The following is a 17,691-nucleotide window of genomic DNA, read 5'->3' as shown; positions in this document are numbered from 1 at the left end:
AAATTATAGATATATGGCATTCTTTATGCCCCTCTCTTGTCCAATATATTAGCTTTGCATTAGAATAATTTACCTTTTTAAAAAAAAATCCTCATCTGAGGATATTTTTGTATTTTTCTTCAGATAGAGTGGGAGGGAGAGAGGAAGAGAGAGAGAAACTTCCATGTGAGAGAGACACATGGAGTGGTTGCCACCCACACGACCCCAACTGGGGCCGGGGACAAACTGCAACTGAGGTACGTGCCCTTAGCGGGAACCGAACCCAGGACTCTCTGGTCCGCGGGCTGACGCTCTAACCGCTGAGCCAGACCAGCCAGAGCTAGAGTAATTTACTTTTTATTGAAAGGGAAATGAAAAATATTTCTTATTGCTGGTATTATTTGTAGAACTTCTTTGTATATTTCTTTTTAAAAAAATTTTACTTAGCCCTAGCCTGTTTGGCTCAGCAGTTAGATCCTTGGTCCTCAGATCAAAGGGTCTTGGGTTTGACTTCTGGTCAAGGGCATATACCTGGGTTTCAGGTTCAATTTCCACCCTAGTTGGGGTTGTGCAGAGGCAACCAATTGATGTGTCTCTCTTACATCAGTGTTTCTCTCTCTCTCTCTCTCTCTCTCTGTCGTCCCCTCCCCTCAAATCAATGGAAAAATGTCCTTGGGTGAGGATTACCAAAAAAAATTTTTTTTTAAATTTATTGATTTAAGAGCGAAACATCTGTTTGTTTTTCCACTTATTTATGCATTCATTGATTGCTTCTTGTATGTGCCCTGACAGGAGATCGAACCCAAAACCTTGGTGTATCTGGACAATGCTCTAACCAAGTGAACTACCTTGCCAGGGCTGTAAATTTCATTTGTTTCTTTATTATTAAATTTATTGGGGTGACATTGGTTAATGTTTCGAGTAACTTATATAAAAAATTGTCTGCAACCCTACTCATTTTTACTATTGTTAGAAATGTTAAGATATTATTTTGCCTGCATTATAAATAGTAATTAGAATAGTGAACAAATTCTGGATTTTTACAGCAGATATAGTTAAAAGGAATATGAGCCTTTTAACTAATAAAGTGTTAGCATGCAAGTCTCTAATCTAATAAACATTTTTAAAAAAAATCCTCAACCGAGGAAATGTTTTCCATTTATTTTCAGATAGGGTGGGAGGGAGAGAGAGAGAGAAACATCGACGTGAGACACATCAACTGGTTGCCTCCCACTTGACCCCGACCGGGGCTGGGGACCTAACCACAATCAAAGTGTATGTTCTTGACCAGAATTGAACCTGCGTCTCTATGGTCCACAGGCCAGTGCTCCAACCACTGAGCAAAACTGGCCAGGGCTAATAAGCATTTTTTTAATAAAGACCAATTCTGCTAATTATTTTGTGAACAATCTAGGTGTAATAGATTATAGTTTCCTAGAGGGGGAATTTTATTAAAATGTTCTTTGTGATTTGAGGAGGACTTTTTTTGTTTTAGTTATGAGAGAGAATTTCCTTTTAAGTTCAGGTAGGAAAGTTTTCAGAATTGCTGTCATCTTGCAGCCTTGTGAAAGAATATGATGGGGCTGAAAAGGTGAGAGGGAAACCACTGGGAATGATGCCATTGTGTGCATCAAAGTGATATTGACATTACACCTTTATTTCTCTTATTTTACAAGTATGCTTATTTAGAATGTTGATTAAAGGAAGGAATGCTCATTTTATTAACTGGCTATACAGTTTTCTAGGAAATTGTCAGATATGGCAACAGTTTAAATGCATATAAGTAAAAATTTCTTAAAATATTAAATATTATTTTTGGTGATTATTAACGATGTTTAATTATAAAACACATTTGTCTGAATTTTTATTAACAGTTATCTATAATAATGAATAGGCAGATAATTTCTGGTTTTGGTTGGAGATATAATTTTGTTGTACTATGCTTCCTTATCAGGTACATTTTGTGGGGACAAAATGGTTATTATTCATTTTTTTTAACTTTATTGTTTAATGTATTACAGATGTTCCTCCTTTTTCCCCTATTGACCCCCTCCTCCCCACTCCTGTCCCCTTCCTGCCTTTCCCTACACTGTTGTCTGTGTCCATTGGGTATGCGTATATGGTTTATTTCTTCCCATCTCCCACACCCCTTTCCTTTGAGGTTTATCAGTCTAACAACCAATTTGTACTTCTTGATCCCTGCACCTTTTTCACCCATTCTCCCTACCCCCCTCTCATCTGACAACCAACAAAATGTTCTCTGAATCTATGAGAATGTTTCTGTTCTGCTTGTTCATTTTGTTTGTTGATTCAGTTGCCAATAGGTATGTATTTATTGCCATTTTGTTTGTTCATATTTTTTTATCTTTTTCTTCAAGAAGACCCTTCAATTTTTTTATATAATAATGGTTTGGTGGTGATGAATTCCTTTAGCTTTTTCTTGTCTGGGAAACTTTTTATATGTCCATCTATTCTAAATGACAGCTTTGCAGGATAGAGTAATCTTGGTTGTAGGTTCTTGCTTTTTATCACTCTGAATATTTCTTTCCATTCCCTTCTGGCCTGCAAAGTTTCTTTTGAGAAATTGGCTGACAGTCTTATGGGAACTCCCTTGTAGGTAACTAACTGCTTTTCTCTTGCTGCTTTTAAGATTCTCTCTTTGTCTTGAACCGTTTGCATTTTGATGATGATGTGGGCCTTTTTGGGTTTATCTTGTTTGGGACCCTCTGTGCTTCCTGGACTTGTATGTCTGTTTCCTTCACCAAGTTAGAGAAGTTTGCTGTCATTATTGTTTCAAATAGGTTTTCAGTTTCTTGTTCTCTCTCTTCTCCTTCTGGCACCCCCAAGATGTGAATGTTGGTACGCTTGAAGTTCTCTCAGAGGCTCCTTACACTATCCTCATTTATTTGGATTCTTTTTTCTTTCTGCTGTTCTGATTGGGTGTTTTTTTGCTGCTTTATATTCTCAATTGATTGTTTGCTTCTTGGCCTTTTACCTACTCTACTATTGAATCTGTGTAAATTATTCTTTATTTCAGTTAGTGCTTCCTTTATTTCTGACTGTACATCCTTCATTTCTGACTGCTCCTTTTTTATGCTCTTGAGGCTCTCACAAGTTAATTGAAGTTCTCACTAAGCTCATTGAGCATCCTTATAAGCAGTGTTTTGAACTCTGCATCTGTTAGTTTGCTTATCTCCATTTCGCTTAGTTCTTTTCCTGAAATTTTGTTCTGTTCTTTCATTTGGGACTTGTTTCTTTGCCTCCTCATTTTGGCTGCCTCCCTGTGTTTGTTTCTATGTAGTACTTAACGAGAGGTATGGGGCTAGCTGAGACCAGATGCTGCTTGTTTGAAAGAATTTAAGAAAACCTGAAGCAGGATCCAAGACAGGCCAATCCTGTGGTAAAGCAACTGGCAACAGCTTGGGTGGGCCTGAAAGTTGGGTGGGGCGGGGCCTCAGGGAATCACCAGGGCGGGGCTACCAGTATGAGCCAAGTTGCTGGAGTCCCAGGTATGGCGGCTGTTTGCCGCCCCAGGGAAGGGCTCACCAAAGGAACAAAGGCCTCTGACACAGCACATCTGTCCAGGATGAAGCTGCCTCTCCAGCCCTCACCCCAATGCCAAACAACTCAGTTCTTCCCCATATGTTTCTGGTGCCTTTTAAGCGCCTCCCCCATGCTGGAGACTGGAGAGTGCAAGTCCGAGTATGTCTGTGCACGGGTCCGTTAAGAGGAGCTGCCTGGGGCTCCAGCAGCCTCAGCCTCCCTCAGCCTCAGTTCCGCTGGTTTTACAGCCAGAAGTAATGGGGACTTCTCTTTCTGGCATTGCAACCCTGAGCTGGGCGCCTGGTGTGGGACAGGGACCCCTCAGTCCTCAGGGAGGACCTTCCCAGCCTAGGAATCCTCCTAATTTTTATCCGCCAGGTGTGGGTGAGGGATCAGCCAGTCGCGCCTCTGCCCCTACCAGTCTCAATGTGGCTTCTCTAATTCCATAGTTGTAGGACTTCCATTCAGCTCGATTTCAGGCGGTTCTGAATGATAGTTGTTCTGTAGTTTAGTTGTAACTTTGATGTGGTTGTGGGAGGACGTGATACTGCATTTACCTACGCCGCCATCTTGACCAGAAGTCCCTCATTTTTTTACCAGAAGAAAAATTTGTAAGTGTTATTTATTTATTTATAAATAATCCTCACCTGAGGACATTTTTGCATCCATCTTCAGACAGAGCAGGATTGAGAAAGAGAGAGAGAAACATCGATGTGAGAGAGACACATTGAGTGGTCGCCATTTACACTACCCCAACCGGGCCTGAGGACAAACTGCAACCAAGGTACATGCCGTTAGCAGGAACTGATCCTGGGACTCTGGTCCGCAGGCCGATGCTCTAACCACTGAACAAACCATCCAGGGCTATAAGTGATACTAAATCATATTTGGGAAATTGGTGATTATAAACCATGACCCCCTCTCCCCCTGTTTTTCTGTTTGTAGCTGCATAGGATTAAAGTGAGAGTAGAAATTAATTACACTGGTTTGATTACATAATACCAGCCTTTCTCCTCTTTGCTACTCTGTTTATGTCTGTCATTTGAGATGAATCACTTAAATCAAAAGGGAATTATTTTGGACTCTGTGTGTGTAAAGAGAAAGAAGATAACTGTGCTGAGAGACCATTGAAACATACACTAGGCAAACTAAAATCTGAGAGTTAATGATTAAATATTTATTGATTTGGTGGGATGGCCAGTGAAGTCCATGTCTTGCGAACGTTCAGAGGACTTTCAAGGAGGAACAGTAAAGGCTTATCTAAGCCTTTAAGAAGCCAAAAGTTGCCCTGACCGGTTTGTCTCAGTGGTGTAGAGCGTCGCCTGCGGTCCAGAGAGACCGGGGTTCGGTTCCTGCTGTGGGCGTGTGCCTCGGTTGCAGTTTGTCCCCGGCCCTGGTTGGTCGTGCAGGTGGCAGCCGCTGGATGTGTCCCTTTCATATCGATGTTTCTTTCCCTCCCTCCCTCCCTCCCTCCCACTCTACTTGAACAAAAAATGGAAAAATGTCCTCAGGTGAGGATAAAAAAAATAAAAAATAAATAAAATGCACATTAAGTCTTACCTCCCTTTGAGTAGCTGCCTTATGATATACCTATTACTGTCCCCCAAAATAAGCATCTGTTCTTTCTTTCCTTAATGCAGTTGTGGGCTGTTTCAGAGCGTGGAATAACTGTTTAACAGTATGTGCTTTGGAGAGAAGTATACCAAATACTAATTTTTATTAATATCTTTTCAGCTCTCATCAGTGGCAGGCAGACTGCAGAAATCACTAGCAGAGCCTACATTTGTTGTTGTTGTTTATCTTCACCTGAGGATATTTTTCCATTGACTTTTTAGATAGAGTGGAAGAGAGGGAGGGAGAGGGAGAGACAGAGAGAGAGAGAGAGAGAGAGAGAGAGAAACTTTGATGGGAGAGAGAAAGAGAGAAACATCGAAACATCAATGTGAGAGAGACACATTGATTGGTTGCCTCCCACACAACCCTGACCAGGGTTGGGGATTGAACCTGCAACCCAGGTACATGCCCTTGACCAGAAATTGAACCCGAGACCCTTTTGTCCGAAGGCTGATGCTCTAACCACTGAGCGAAATTGGCCAGGGCCAGAGCCTACTTTTTTGTTTTAAATTTTTGCCTGAGGATATTTTTCCATTTATCTTCAGATGGGCGGGGGGTGGGGGGTGGGGGGGGGTGGGGTGGTGGTGGTGGCAAACACTGATGTGAGAGAGAGACACACATTGATTTTGGTTGCTTCCTGCATGACCCCAACCAGGGCTGGGGACCGAACTGCAACCGAGATATGTGCCCTTGACCGGAATTGAACCCTCAACTTTTTGGTTCACAGGCCGACACTTAAACTGCTGAGCCAAACCCGCTAGGGCAAGAGCCTACATTTTTGAAACACATTTCTTTCTAGGCTGCTGTATAGTTTGTTATTGGGCAATAAGCTACACACCACCTTCTGTCTTTTTGGGGTCATATTAGCCAGATAAGGCTTTTTGTTCTACATATGGAAAGTGGAAGTGTTTGCTTCCAATTGCTCTTGTGGGTTTAATTTCTATTATGGATATATAGAAATAAATCAGTTTCCTTTTTGGTTTTCCTTTTTTGCAAGTATAGCATTTCAGTAAGGCTTTCTTAGAGGTGTAGGTGTTGTCAATGTTAGGGTTATATGGAATAGGCAATCAGTTTTGGAAATAAGTGTTGGGCTCTCCCATATTTGCTCTGTATTAGGAACCCTGCTTTCATTTAAAATCTTCTACTAGGGAAATGAGAACAAGGTAGACTTAGCTCTGAGAGCAAATGAAGAGAGTTCATTGTGTGCTGCCTGGGCAGTCCGCGCGTCTAAATATTGTGGGGAAAGCTAGGAACTGCTTGTTTGTGACTCAAACCAGCCTAAACTGGAATCATCCAGTTTGGGTTGGCCGCTTGCCATCTCCCAGAGGCTTCCTTATTCTGCCAGAGTTTCTGCCCAGACTTCTGCGCTGTGACTGGGCAGCCTGCAGGGAGGAGCAGCTGGAAGTGGCTGCCAGTTAACCCAGGTTTGTTCCTAGGGAAGAGGCATGCTGAAGACTAGAAGCTGGTGTGAATTCTCATTATTTTCAATGTCTTTCCATTATTATTATTTTTTTATCCTCACCTGAGGACATTTTTCTATTTTTGTTCAAATAGAGCGGGGGGGGAGAGAGAGAGAGAGAGAAACATCGACGTGAAAGGGACACATCGAGTGGCTGTCACCTGCATGACCCAACCAGGGCTAGGGACAAACTGCAACCGAGGTACATGCCCTTAGCGGGAACCGAGCCCAGGTCTCTCTGGACCGCAGGCCGATGCTGTCTTTCCATTGTCACTCCTTTGCTTTAACTGTAGTTTTTATCTTCTGCCTTTTAGTACCGAAGGCTTGAAAAACAGCTTCGTCCATACCACTGTTTGGGTACATCAGGACATGGTCTACATTGGGTGACAAAGAATTTGACCAAAATGTTATTTTATTAATTAATTACCAAAGTTCCCTGGGAACGTTGCTTTTAGTTCAGTTAGTCTGGAACTATGTCTCTCATATCCCTTTTCTTTCTTTACACTTGGGTTGTATTTGGTTTGATTGATAGGGGGAAGGAATGAAAATAGATTTAGAGTAATCTTGTGACCTGGTATATTGTGAATTTCAATATTTTTAAAATTTAAAACATTTTAAAATTAATTTTAGAGATAGGAAGGGAGAGAGAGAGAAAGGGAGAGAAACATCGATGTGAGAGAGAAACATCTATTGGTTGCCTCCCGAACACACCCTGACCGGAATTAAACCAAAAACCTGGGTATGTGCCCTGACTGAGAATTGAAACAGCTACATTTTGGTGTATGGCAAAGCTCCACAAACCTACTCACACTGGCCAGGGCTAATTTAAACTTGATGTAACTTTTTAAAATGTTGCTTTAAAAATTTACAAACAGTAATTCATATTAAAGTCCTAAGTAACAATTTTTAAAATTAAAAATGCTATCCCAGATTGCATTTGTTTGACTTGGAAGCAAACTAAAACAAACAAACAAACAAATAAACAAACAAACAAAAAAACAGCTCTGGCCAGTGTGTCTCTGGTTAGAAAGCCGTCCCTTAGACCAAAGGGTTTTTGGTTTGATTTCTGGTCAAGGGCACATACCTGGGTTGCAGGTTTAATACCCAGCCCTGGTCAGGGCACATGCGGGAGGCAACCAGTTGATATGTCTCTCTCACATCGGTATTTCTCTCTCTCGCTCTCTCGCTCTCTATCCCTCTCTTCCTCCCTTTCACTCTGCCTAAAAATCAATGGAAAAATATCCTCCGGTGAGGATTACAAAACAAACAATATTATGCTTCAGTTACAAATTTTTAGTTTCATGGCTACTTTGTGCACAATGAGCCTCTTACTCAGTTTACCTCTTTGAGAAATAAGGGATTTATGTGATTAAACATGGCCTAATTCCTGATCAGAGAACACGTAGAAGACACTAAAAAATATTAAATCTACAAATAAAAGAGTACATTTATTTTTTGTCTTTCTAAATGCCAGGGTTATATAGAAAATGTAAAATTCCATAGCCTTGCATATGTTTTAAACTTTTGGTATGAGATTGAAACCTCTGTTAGTATTTTTTACTTACGGTAAATGTTTACTCAACAGTTCATGTGATGTTCTTCTCTTTTATCCTTTTGGGTTGTTTTCACTTGGAGGCTTTCTGTGGTCATTCTCAGAAGCCATGGTATAATTTCACTTTGCCCTGAACAAGGGATCATCTGCCCTGGCCAATTTGGCTCAGCGGTTAGAGCGTTGGCCTGTGGTCCAGAGAGACCTGGGTTTGGTTCCCGCTAAGGTTACGTACCTTGGTTGCAGTTAGTCCCTGGCCCTGGTTGGCTGTGCGGGTGGCAGCCACTCGATGTGTCGCTTTCACATTGATGTTTCTGTCTCTCTTCCTCTCTCTCCCTCCCACTCTATCTGAACAACAACAACAAAACAAGGGATCGTCTATGCACAGAAATAAAGGATAATGTGATATTTTTATTTTAAAATAAGTTAAACATTGGCATTTTCTGAAGCTCAGAATTAGCCCAAATTTTATTACAGGTATCCTCTTCTTAATTTTTTAATTTTAAATTTGTGTCTTAGAGAGCAAATTGAGTGATTGCCTTTATAAAGGGTAGTTTTGTGATTGCTTCTCCTGTGAGAAATGGAAAGAGCACCATCTGGTAATTTATTTACTTAAATTATTAGTCATTCATTAAATTATAGGCTATTACAGTTTGCCACTAGCAATTATATAAAAGTCATGTCTATAGAACATCTTCCTAAATTCACTTTGTATGATAAGTGAACTTCCTCTTTCTCGGTAGACAATATAGTATGTATTTACCACCTCCTGCATGCTCCCCACTGGGGACCAGGCCCACAGCCTGGGCATGTGCCCTGACTGGGAATTGAACCGGTGACCTCTTGGTGCATGGTTCAGCATTCAACAAGTGAGCCACACTGGCTGGGCTGAAATGTATTTAAAAAAGAAAAATGTTTTCATTGATTTTTTTTTTTTTTTGGAGAGAGAGATAGAAACATTGATATGAGAAAGAAACATCAGCCTTGGCCGGTTTGGCTCAGCGGTTAGAACGTTGGCCTGCGGTCCACAGAGACCCGGGTTCGGTTCCCGCGAAGGGCACGTACCTCGGTTGCAGTTTGTCCCCGGCCCTGGTTGGGTCGTGCAGGTGGCAGCCACTCGATGTGTCCCTTGCACATCGATGTTTCTCTCTCTCTCTCTCTTCCTCTCTATCTGAACAAAAAATTGAAAAATGTCCTTGGGTGAGGATAAAAAAAAAAAAGAAAGAAACATCAGTCGGTTACCTCCTGCATGCCCTCTATTGGAGATCGATCCTGAAACCCAGGCATGTGCCCTGACCAGGAATCGAACCTGGGACCTCTCAGACTGTGGGAGGATGCTCAATCCTCTAAGCCACCCTGGCTGGGCATGAAATGCATTTTAAAATTAAGAGTTGATTTCTCCTAAGAATTTCAGAGTCATACTCTAAAAACTTTCCTTGATGTAGAAGAGGAGCTTAGAAATAATACACTAAAATGAGGGTAGTAAAGTATATTCCCTCGAATCAGGTGGGAAAACATACATAGCTCAATAAAATAAGGTTGGACATATTTAGAATTTTGCTTAGCTAATAACCATTGAGTTTTTCTTAATGCCATTAAGTTAAAACTTTGGTGAATTGGTGTAATCCTGAACAAGGGAAGGTGGGCTTTTTGTTTGTTTTTTAAATCATCAGCAAAGATAGATTTTAAAGTTTAAAGTGTAGTACCCTGGAACTAAGTTTCACTTTTTTTGTTAATTTCTCTGTACTTTTTATTTAAAATTTTTTTCCTTTATTGATTTTAGAGTGAGAGGGAGAGAGAGATAGAAACATCGATGAGAAAGAACATCAATTGGCCACCTCCTGGATGCCCCGCTCTGGGGATTGGGCCCACAACCTGGGCATGTGCCCTGACTGGGAATTGAACCAGCGATTGGTGCATGGGTTGACAATGCTCAACCACTGAGCCACACCAGCTGGGCTAGATATAATTTTTATAACCAAAACTGGGGACGTCTATGATTCTTTGAATGTTATTTTCAATAGTGAAAGGAGGATCAGACTACCTTGTGAATGTTCTGTGTCATATGGTGGTTATAGCCATTTGGACTATAGCTTTGTGTTTGTTTCCTCTGGAAGAAACTGTAGAGGAATTGTTGAAGCAGAAGGATTTTAGGCTGGAGTTTCTTAGTAATTTGAAGTAATTTATAAAGAAAGAAACAGCCCTGGCCGGTTTGGCTCAGCGGTTAGAGCGTCGACCTGCGGTCCTTAGAGACCCGGGTTCGGTTTCCGCTAAGGGCGCGTACCTCGGTTGCAGTTTGTCCCCGGCCCTGGTCGGTCGTGCGGGTGGCAGCCACTCTATGTGTTCCTTTCACATTGATGTTTCTCTCTCTCTCTTTGTTCCTCTCTCTCCCTCTCACTCTACCTGAACAAAAAAATGGGAAAATGTCCTCGGGTGAGGATTAAAAAAAAAAAAAAAGAAAGAAACAGGTCACTAAATAGTAGATGGCTTTAGACTTCTTTGTAGGGAGTTAAGTGTCCTTATAACCTCTTGGGTCTGGTACTTCCTTAATAGAGAGTTCATAAGTGGAAAATAGCAAACTTTTTAAAAATTCTGGATAGCAAGAAGATGAATTAGCACCAAAGTTAAATTGGAAAAAGGGAAAACCCGAAGTTCAAATTTATTTGTAGATTTGGTATAGGCTATAGAAGTTATACATAATTGGAATAAAATAACATGTTTTCACTTGACCTGCATGCTTTCTTGGTTTAAGCCTTTTGAAACATTTTAGTTCATACAAGCAATATATCTGATTTTGCATACTGTGTTCAGTTAAGGGAATGAAAAATCTCACTGTATGACAGTTTAATTTTCTCCTTAGTTTGTCCTTGAGTAAGGCATCCCATGAATGTTCTAAAGGCTGTGCTGCTACACAGAAGGATTTCTTGTTCCTTAGGCAGACATGTTTTTTTCTGCTTATTACTTTCAGGGAGCATGCATGTTTGATGCTTTTTGCTTTGAGTTACTTGAGTAGCAAGTTTTCTGAATCTTAAGAGATTGCTAAGAATATAATGACTCTGGGCCCAGACTCTTTGGAATTTATACTAATAGTACTCTGGGCTGTGCTTGCTTCAGCAGCACATATCCTAAAAATGGAATGATACAGAGAAGATTAGCATGGTCTTTATGCTAGGATGACATTCAAATACGTGAAGTGTTCCATATTTAAAAAATAAGTACATTGCCCTGGCCGGTTTGGCTCAGCAGTTAGAGCATTGGCCCGCGGACCAGAGAATCCCGGGTTTGGTTTCCGCTCAGGGCATGTACCTTGGTTGCAGTTTGTCCCGGGCCCCGATTGGGGTTGTGTAGGTAGCAACCACTTGATGTGTCTCTCTCACATAGATGTTTCTTTCTCTTCCTCCCTCTCTCCTTCCCGCTCTATCTGAAGATAAACGCAAAAATGTCCTCGGGTGAGGATAAAAATAAATAAGTAAAAAATAAATACATTAAAAATAGAAGTACTCTGGGTCAAGGTTCTTTTGGACACAGTGAGAATATGTAGAAAAATAATTTTTTCACTATGAATTTTGTACTTACCAAATCTGCCTATAGCAGAATCTGATCACATATCTGCTCCCCACCTCCAAATCTGAAAATAAAATGATAAGCAGCACTTTGCGACTAGGTCTCTGTTAGTTTATCATCTTTTTTTTTTTAAATGGTGGTAGCTTTCTAGATTTGGCGTATTTATTTATTTATTTTTGATATGTGCCCCTAGCGGGAACCGAACCCGGGACTCTCTGGTCCGCAGGCCAACGCTCCAACCGCTGAGCCAGACCGGCCAAGTCTCATCTTATCATTCTTAAAGCTAACAAGGGAATTTTAGGGCTCAATAAAGCCTACCAGAAAATAAGCCTCATAATTTTTAGTGATAGATTAGCAAGAGCATAGCCTCTTTTCATTTTTGCTGCTGTTATTAGAACAGTAGGTTTTGAAACCACCAAATTATGTTTACAAAATTTTTTTCTTTATTGATTTTAGGAAGAGAGAGGGTGAGCCAGATAGAAACATCGGTAGCCGCCTCCTGCACACCCGCTACCAGGGATTTGGCTCACAATCCGGGCATGTGCCCTGACCGGGAATTGAACCGGTGACCTCTTGGTGCATGGGTCGATGCTCAACCACTGAGCCACACTGGCTGGGCACCGAATTGTGTTTTTTAATGACAAACTAGTAAGGCTTCATTGTTTAAAATATTGTGGCAAAATCTATATATCATAAAAGTGACTATTTTAGCCGTGGCTGGTTTGGTTCAGCAGTTAGAGTGTTGGTCCAAGGACCAGTGAGTCACGGGTTTGATTCAGGTCAAGGGCACCAGTTGTGGTTCGTCCCTGGCCCTAGTTGAGGTCATTCGGGAGGCAACTAGTCATTGTGTCTCTCTCACATTAATGTTTTTCTCTCTCTCCCTGCCTCTCCCCGCCTCCCAATCTATCTGAAGATAAATGGAAAAATATCGTTGTGTAAGGATTAAAAAAAAAAGTTTTTATTGATTATATTTAGAGAGGAAGAAAGAGAGATAGAAACATCAGTGTGAGAGAGAAACAACGATCGACTGCCTTCTGCATGACCCCCACTGGGGATCTAGTCCACAATCCGGGCATGTGCCTTGACTGGGAATCAAACTGGGACCTCGCAGTTCATGGTACGACGCTCAGTCCACTGAGCTACAGTGGCCAGGCCATTTTAACTGTTTTTAAGTGTACAGTTCAGTGACATTAAGTACATTTACTTTGTTGTGTAACTATCATCACCAGCCATCTTCAGAACTTTTTCATCTTCCCAGACTGACACTCTATATTCATTAAACAACTTCCTATTCTTCTATCCCTCAGTCTATGGTAGCCATACCTTCTACTTTCTGTCTCTGTGAACTTGACTCTTCTAAATACCTCATAAATGGAGTCATACAATATTTGTCCTTTTGTGTTTGGCTTTTTTCATGTAGCATAACTTTTAAAGATTCATTCATATTGTAGCAAATGCCAGAACTTTTTTCTTTTTAAGACTGAGTGATATTCCTTCAGGTTTTGGAGGGTAAGTTTTAATTATCTAGCCAGTCATCCTGTAGATTAACTATTTCATATTCTGTTTATTTAACTTCACTCAAAGACAGTAATACATTTAAAAACATTAAGTACAGCCCAGCTGGTGTGGCTCAGTGGTTGTGTCGACCCATGCACCAAGAGGTCGCCGGTTGATTCCCAGGCAGGGCACGTGCCCAGGTTGTGGGCCAGATCCCCGGGGAGTAGGGGGGTGCATGCAGGAGGCAGCCAATTGATGTTCTCTGTCACTGATGTTTCTATCTCTCTCTCCCTCTCCCTTCCTCTCTCTCTCAAATCAATAAAAAAAAATTAAAAACAAAACATTAACTGCAGCTTTAATTGCATCCCAAAGAGTTACTTGTACTTGATCTTTTGTGAGCATTAGCCTCTTATGCTCATATTTAAGCTCCATTTTAAAGGGTTATTTTTTTGTCAAAGAAAAGATACCCTTTAAAAAGTATATGTACCCCCATGTTCATAGCAGAACTATTTACAATAGCTAAGATCTGGAAACAGCCCAAGTGTCCATCAGTAGACGAATGGATAAAAAACTGTGGTACATATACACAATGGAGTACTATGCAGCAGTAAGAAAGGAAGATCTCTTATCCTTTGAGACGACATGGAGGGACCTGGAAAGTATTATCCTAAGTGAAATAAGCCAAGCAGAAAAAGACAAACACCACATGATCTCACTTATATATGGAATATAATGAACATAACAGTCTGAGGAATACAGTAGACCCAGAAACATGGAAGTAGGGCACAGACTGACATCCCTCAGAAGAGAGTGTGGGGGTGGGGGGAGATAAACCACAGAACTTATATGCATGTATGCATGACCAATGGACATGGACAACTAAGCCGGGGACGGGGCGGGGGTGGGGTGGGGAGGTGGGTGCCAGTGGGGTAAAAAAGATAAAATATCTGCAACAAAAAAATAAATTAAAAAAAAAAGTCTTCAATAATTTTATTTATTTTTTCATTTGTGTAAACTATTGGACTTGAGAATAGGAAGAGAAATAGAACCAACTATTTTAATTATTGTGGTTCAATTTATCACCACTTTAGTGACCATGAACAATAAACCTATTTTCTCTTCATCTTACCTACCTATAAAGTAGAGCCAGTACCTGTCTAAAATTTAGACATGCTTGATAATTACACATGCTCATAGGGGAAAGCTAGATGGAAACTAGAAGTCAAGAAAAATTAGTGGTTTTTTTTTTTTGATTGGGAGGGAGTGAGAAAGAGAGAGAAACATTGATGTAAAAGAGACACATCAATTGGTTGCCTACTGAATGGCCCCAACCAGAGCTGGAAATTGAACCCATAACTGAGGTACATGCTGTTGACTGGGAATTGAACCTGCAACTTTTTGGTCCCTGGGCTGATGCTCTAACTTTTAGGGCAAAAGTTAATTTCTGAAGTTTAGATTTGCTACTGTACTTAGAAATCCTTTTTAGAAATCAATTATTAATTTTGTATATCAGCAATAAAAGCTGATGACAATAAAAAGAAAAAAAATTATTACTGATGGATTATGGTTCTTTTTTCTGCCTCTACCCTTGTCTAATAAGAGAAAGCTTTTCTATTTTGTCAGTTTCACTCTGTTAATTCAGTTAACCATTATTATTATGATGATTTTTAAGATAATTGACTTTTAGAAAGAGAGAGAGAAACATCGATTGGCTTCCTCCTATGTGACCCCTAAAGGGGATAGAACCTGAAACCTGAGCATGTGCCCTGACTGGGAATCGAACCTTTCAATGCACAGGACTGGCGATACCCAGCCAACTGAGCTGCACTAGCCAGGGCCATTTTTTTAAAAAAAAATCAGCTCTTTTTTCCCCATTAGAAGTCTTTGTAGTTTCTAATGATAGAAGAAATCTCTGAACCAGAATAAAATAGAAGTTAAAATATTGGTTCTATAATAATGCATTTGTTGTGTTTAATATATTAATGTAGGTTTTTTGAATAAGTATACTAAATTTGGAGAATTTAGACACCTTTTCATTAACTTTGGCGCTAAAGAGTTAATTTGTCATTTATACACTTAAGTCCTATAGTGCTTTCCTATTTCTTTTGGAATAGTTGCAGAATCACCAATTAAAGGTGACTCATTTCTGAGAAACTAAGATGAATGGGGTTGAGAGACCCTTTCATTCAGCAGAATCTTAGTGACAAGAAAGTAGTAGGTAGCCTTTTACATTGACTGAATTGGAATCTCTCACCTTCTTCTGAGAAACAAAGAAAAGAATTGCTCATTTTATATTTTACTTTTTAGGTCATCTTTGTCTATGTGTTAAAATAACATAAAATTTACCATTTTAACCATTTTTAAGTATACAGTTAAGTGACTTTAAGTATATTCACATTATTGTGCAACCATTACTACCATCCATCTCCAGAACCTTTTCATCTTTCTTTTTTTTGGTACGTGCCCCTAGCGGGAACCGAACCCAGGACTCTGTGGCCCACAGGCCGATGCTCCAGACCGTCCAGAGTGAACCTTTTCATCTTTCCAAACTGACACTCTCTCTGTATCCAGCCTTCATTCTCCTCCCCAAAGCCCTGGCAGCCAGCATTCAACTTTCTGCTTCTATGATTTGACTACTCTACTTACCTCATAAATTGAATCATGCAGTATTTATCCTCTTATGATTGGCTTATTTCACTTAGCATAATGTACTCAAGATTCATCCAAGTTGTAACATATGTCAGCATTTTCTTCTTTTCAAGGCTGAGTAATATTTTACTGTATGTTAATATTTTTTCCATTGATTTTTAGAGAGAGTGGAAAGGGGAAGGGTGGGAGACATCGATGTGAGAGAGACACATCGATTGGTTGCCTCCTACATGCGTCCCCAACAAGGGTCAGGGATCGAACCTGCAACCCAGGTACATGAACTTGTCTAGGAATAAAACCCATGACCCTTCAGTATGCGGCTGATGCTCTAACCACCTGCCAGGGCTCGATGCCACATTTTGTTTATGCAGTTATCTGCTGATGGACCACTTAGGTTGCTTCTACCTTTTGGCTATTAAACATGCTATAAGTGTGGGTGTACAGCTGTCTATTTGAGTTCCTTCTTTCAGTTCTTTTTGTTATGAACTCAGAAATAGATTTAGAATTACTGAATCATATGGTACTTCTAATTTTTTGAGGAACTACCATATTGTTTCCATTTTGCCTTCCTGCCAGCAATGCACAAGGAATCTAATTTCTTTACATCCTTGCCAACACTTGTTATATAATGTGTTTTGATAATAGCCATTCTATGTGTGAAATGGTATCTCATTGTGATTTTGATTTGAATTTCCCTAACAGTTAGTCATGTTCAGCATCTTTTTTTTGTGTGCGTTTTGGCCATTTGTATATCTTTGGAGAAGTGTCTGTTCAAGTTTAAAGGTCCATTTTTTCATCTGGGGTTGGGCAGGGGAAGAGATTGAGAGAGAGACAAACATCAATGTGAGACATCAGTTGGTTTCCTCCCATACACACCCTGACTGGTGATCAAACCCGCACCTGTTTGGTTACGTGTCCTGACTGGGAATTGAGCCCCAAACTTTTTTGGTGTATAGGATGATGCTCAACCAACTGAGCTACCCGGCTGGGGCTATATCATAATTTATTTTAAGGTAAATTTAAAATGTCTTCAAGTTATAAAACATATTAAGCTCTTTATGCAAAATAGAAGTTTTACTAATTTCTTCTAAACATGGTACTTTGCTGAAGAAATATCTGTGATACTAAACTACTACCCTAAATCCCTAGGTTGAGAGTAAAGAAAACTTTTGTGTTAAAAACCATTCAATATGAATGGAATACTTTTTATTGATGTAAATCTTACTAGAATAAGAGTAGCATTACTGTCTATTTCACCCATCATTTGTTTAAAATTCTAAAACAGTTTTGTTTCACAAGTATTTTGACCCTGAGGTTGATGTGGGCTAAGCACATAGTGTAAAAAGTTATTTGGTATTTTTTTTATGTCATGTCCCTTGTGGGGGTGCGGGGGGTTAAAATCACCCCCATTGAGAGCCACTGATGTAGGTATTCCAATGATAGGATTTATTAATGAAAGAGCATAGTGTATCCAAAGACTCTGGATTGTGTTAGACAATTAATTAATTAATTTTTGGGGGGGTGTATATTTTAATTGTGCTTTTGCTTTCATCCTAGAAATTATCTTTTGTTGTCTTAAATCATCTTCCACAAAGTTCTAGATAATAGGATCCATGAAGTAGTTTTGTTTTTATAGATACCAGTGATTTTTTCAATCTGGTTATTAATATGTGTCAGTTACAGTTCTAGAATCTTAGAACAGCCATTATATTTCTTGAAAAATTAAAGAAGAAAGACTTTGCAGTTTGTGACAAAGAAATTTTCATTTCACTCTTAAATACTGAGTTTAGTGTATTCATTTTACTGAGCTTGGTGTATTTTTCTGGGCATTCGTTTC

The 17,691-nt window shown here is 40.0% G+C and overlaps 1 protein-coding gene and 1 non-coding gene across 2 annotated transcripts in view; both read left to right on the top strand.

Moving 5' to 3' along the window:
* Nucleotides 1-17,691, top strand: part of SPEN (spen family transcriptional repressor) — a 95,307-nt gene that overhangs the window by 35,607 nt on the left and 42,009 nt on the right. The window lies entirely within an intron of this gene.
* On the top strand, nucleotides 11,246-11,352 carry LOC118627325. Its single transcript, XR_004959086.1, has one exon. It is a non-coding gene; the product is annotated as a U6 spliceosomal RNA (small nuclear RNA).

The sequence above is a fragment of the Molossus molossus genome, unplaced genomic scaffold (assembly GCF_014108415.1).
Source record: "Molossus molossus isolate mMolMol1 unplaced genomic scaffold, mMolMol1.p scaffold_m16_p_12, whole genome shotgun sequence".
Taxonomy (NCBI): domain Eukaryota; kingdom Metazoa; phylum Chordata; class Mammalia; order Chiroptera; family Molossidae; genus Molossus; species Molossus molossus.
Note: the sequence above shows the minus strand (reverse complement) of the source record. Positions and strands in the feature narration are given on the sequence as shown.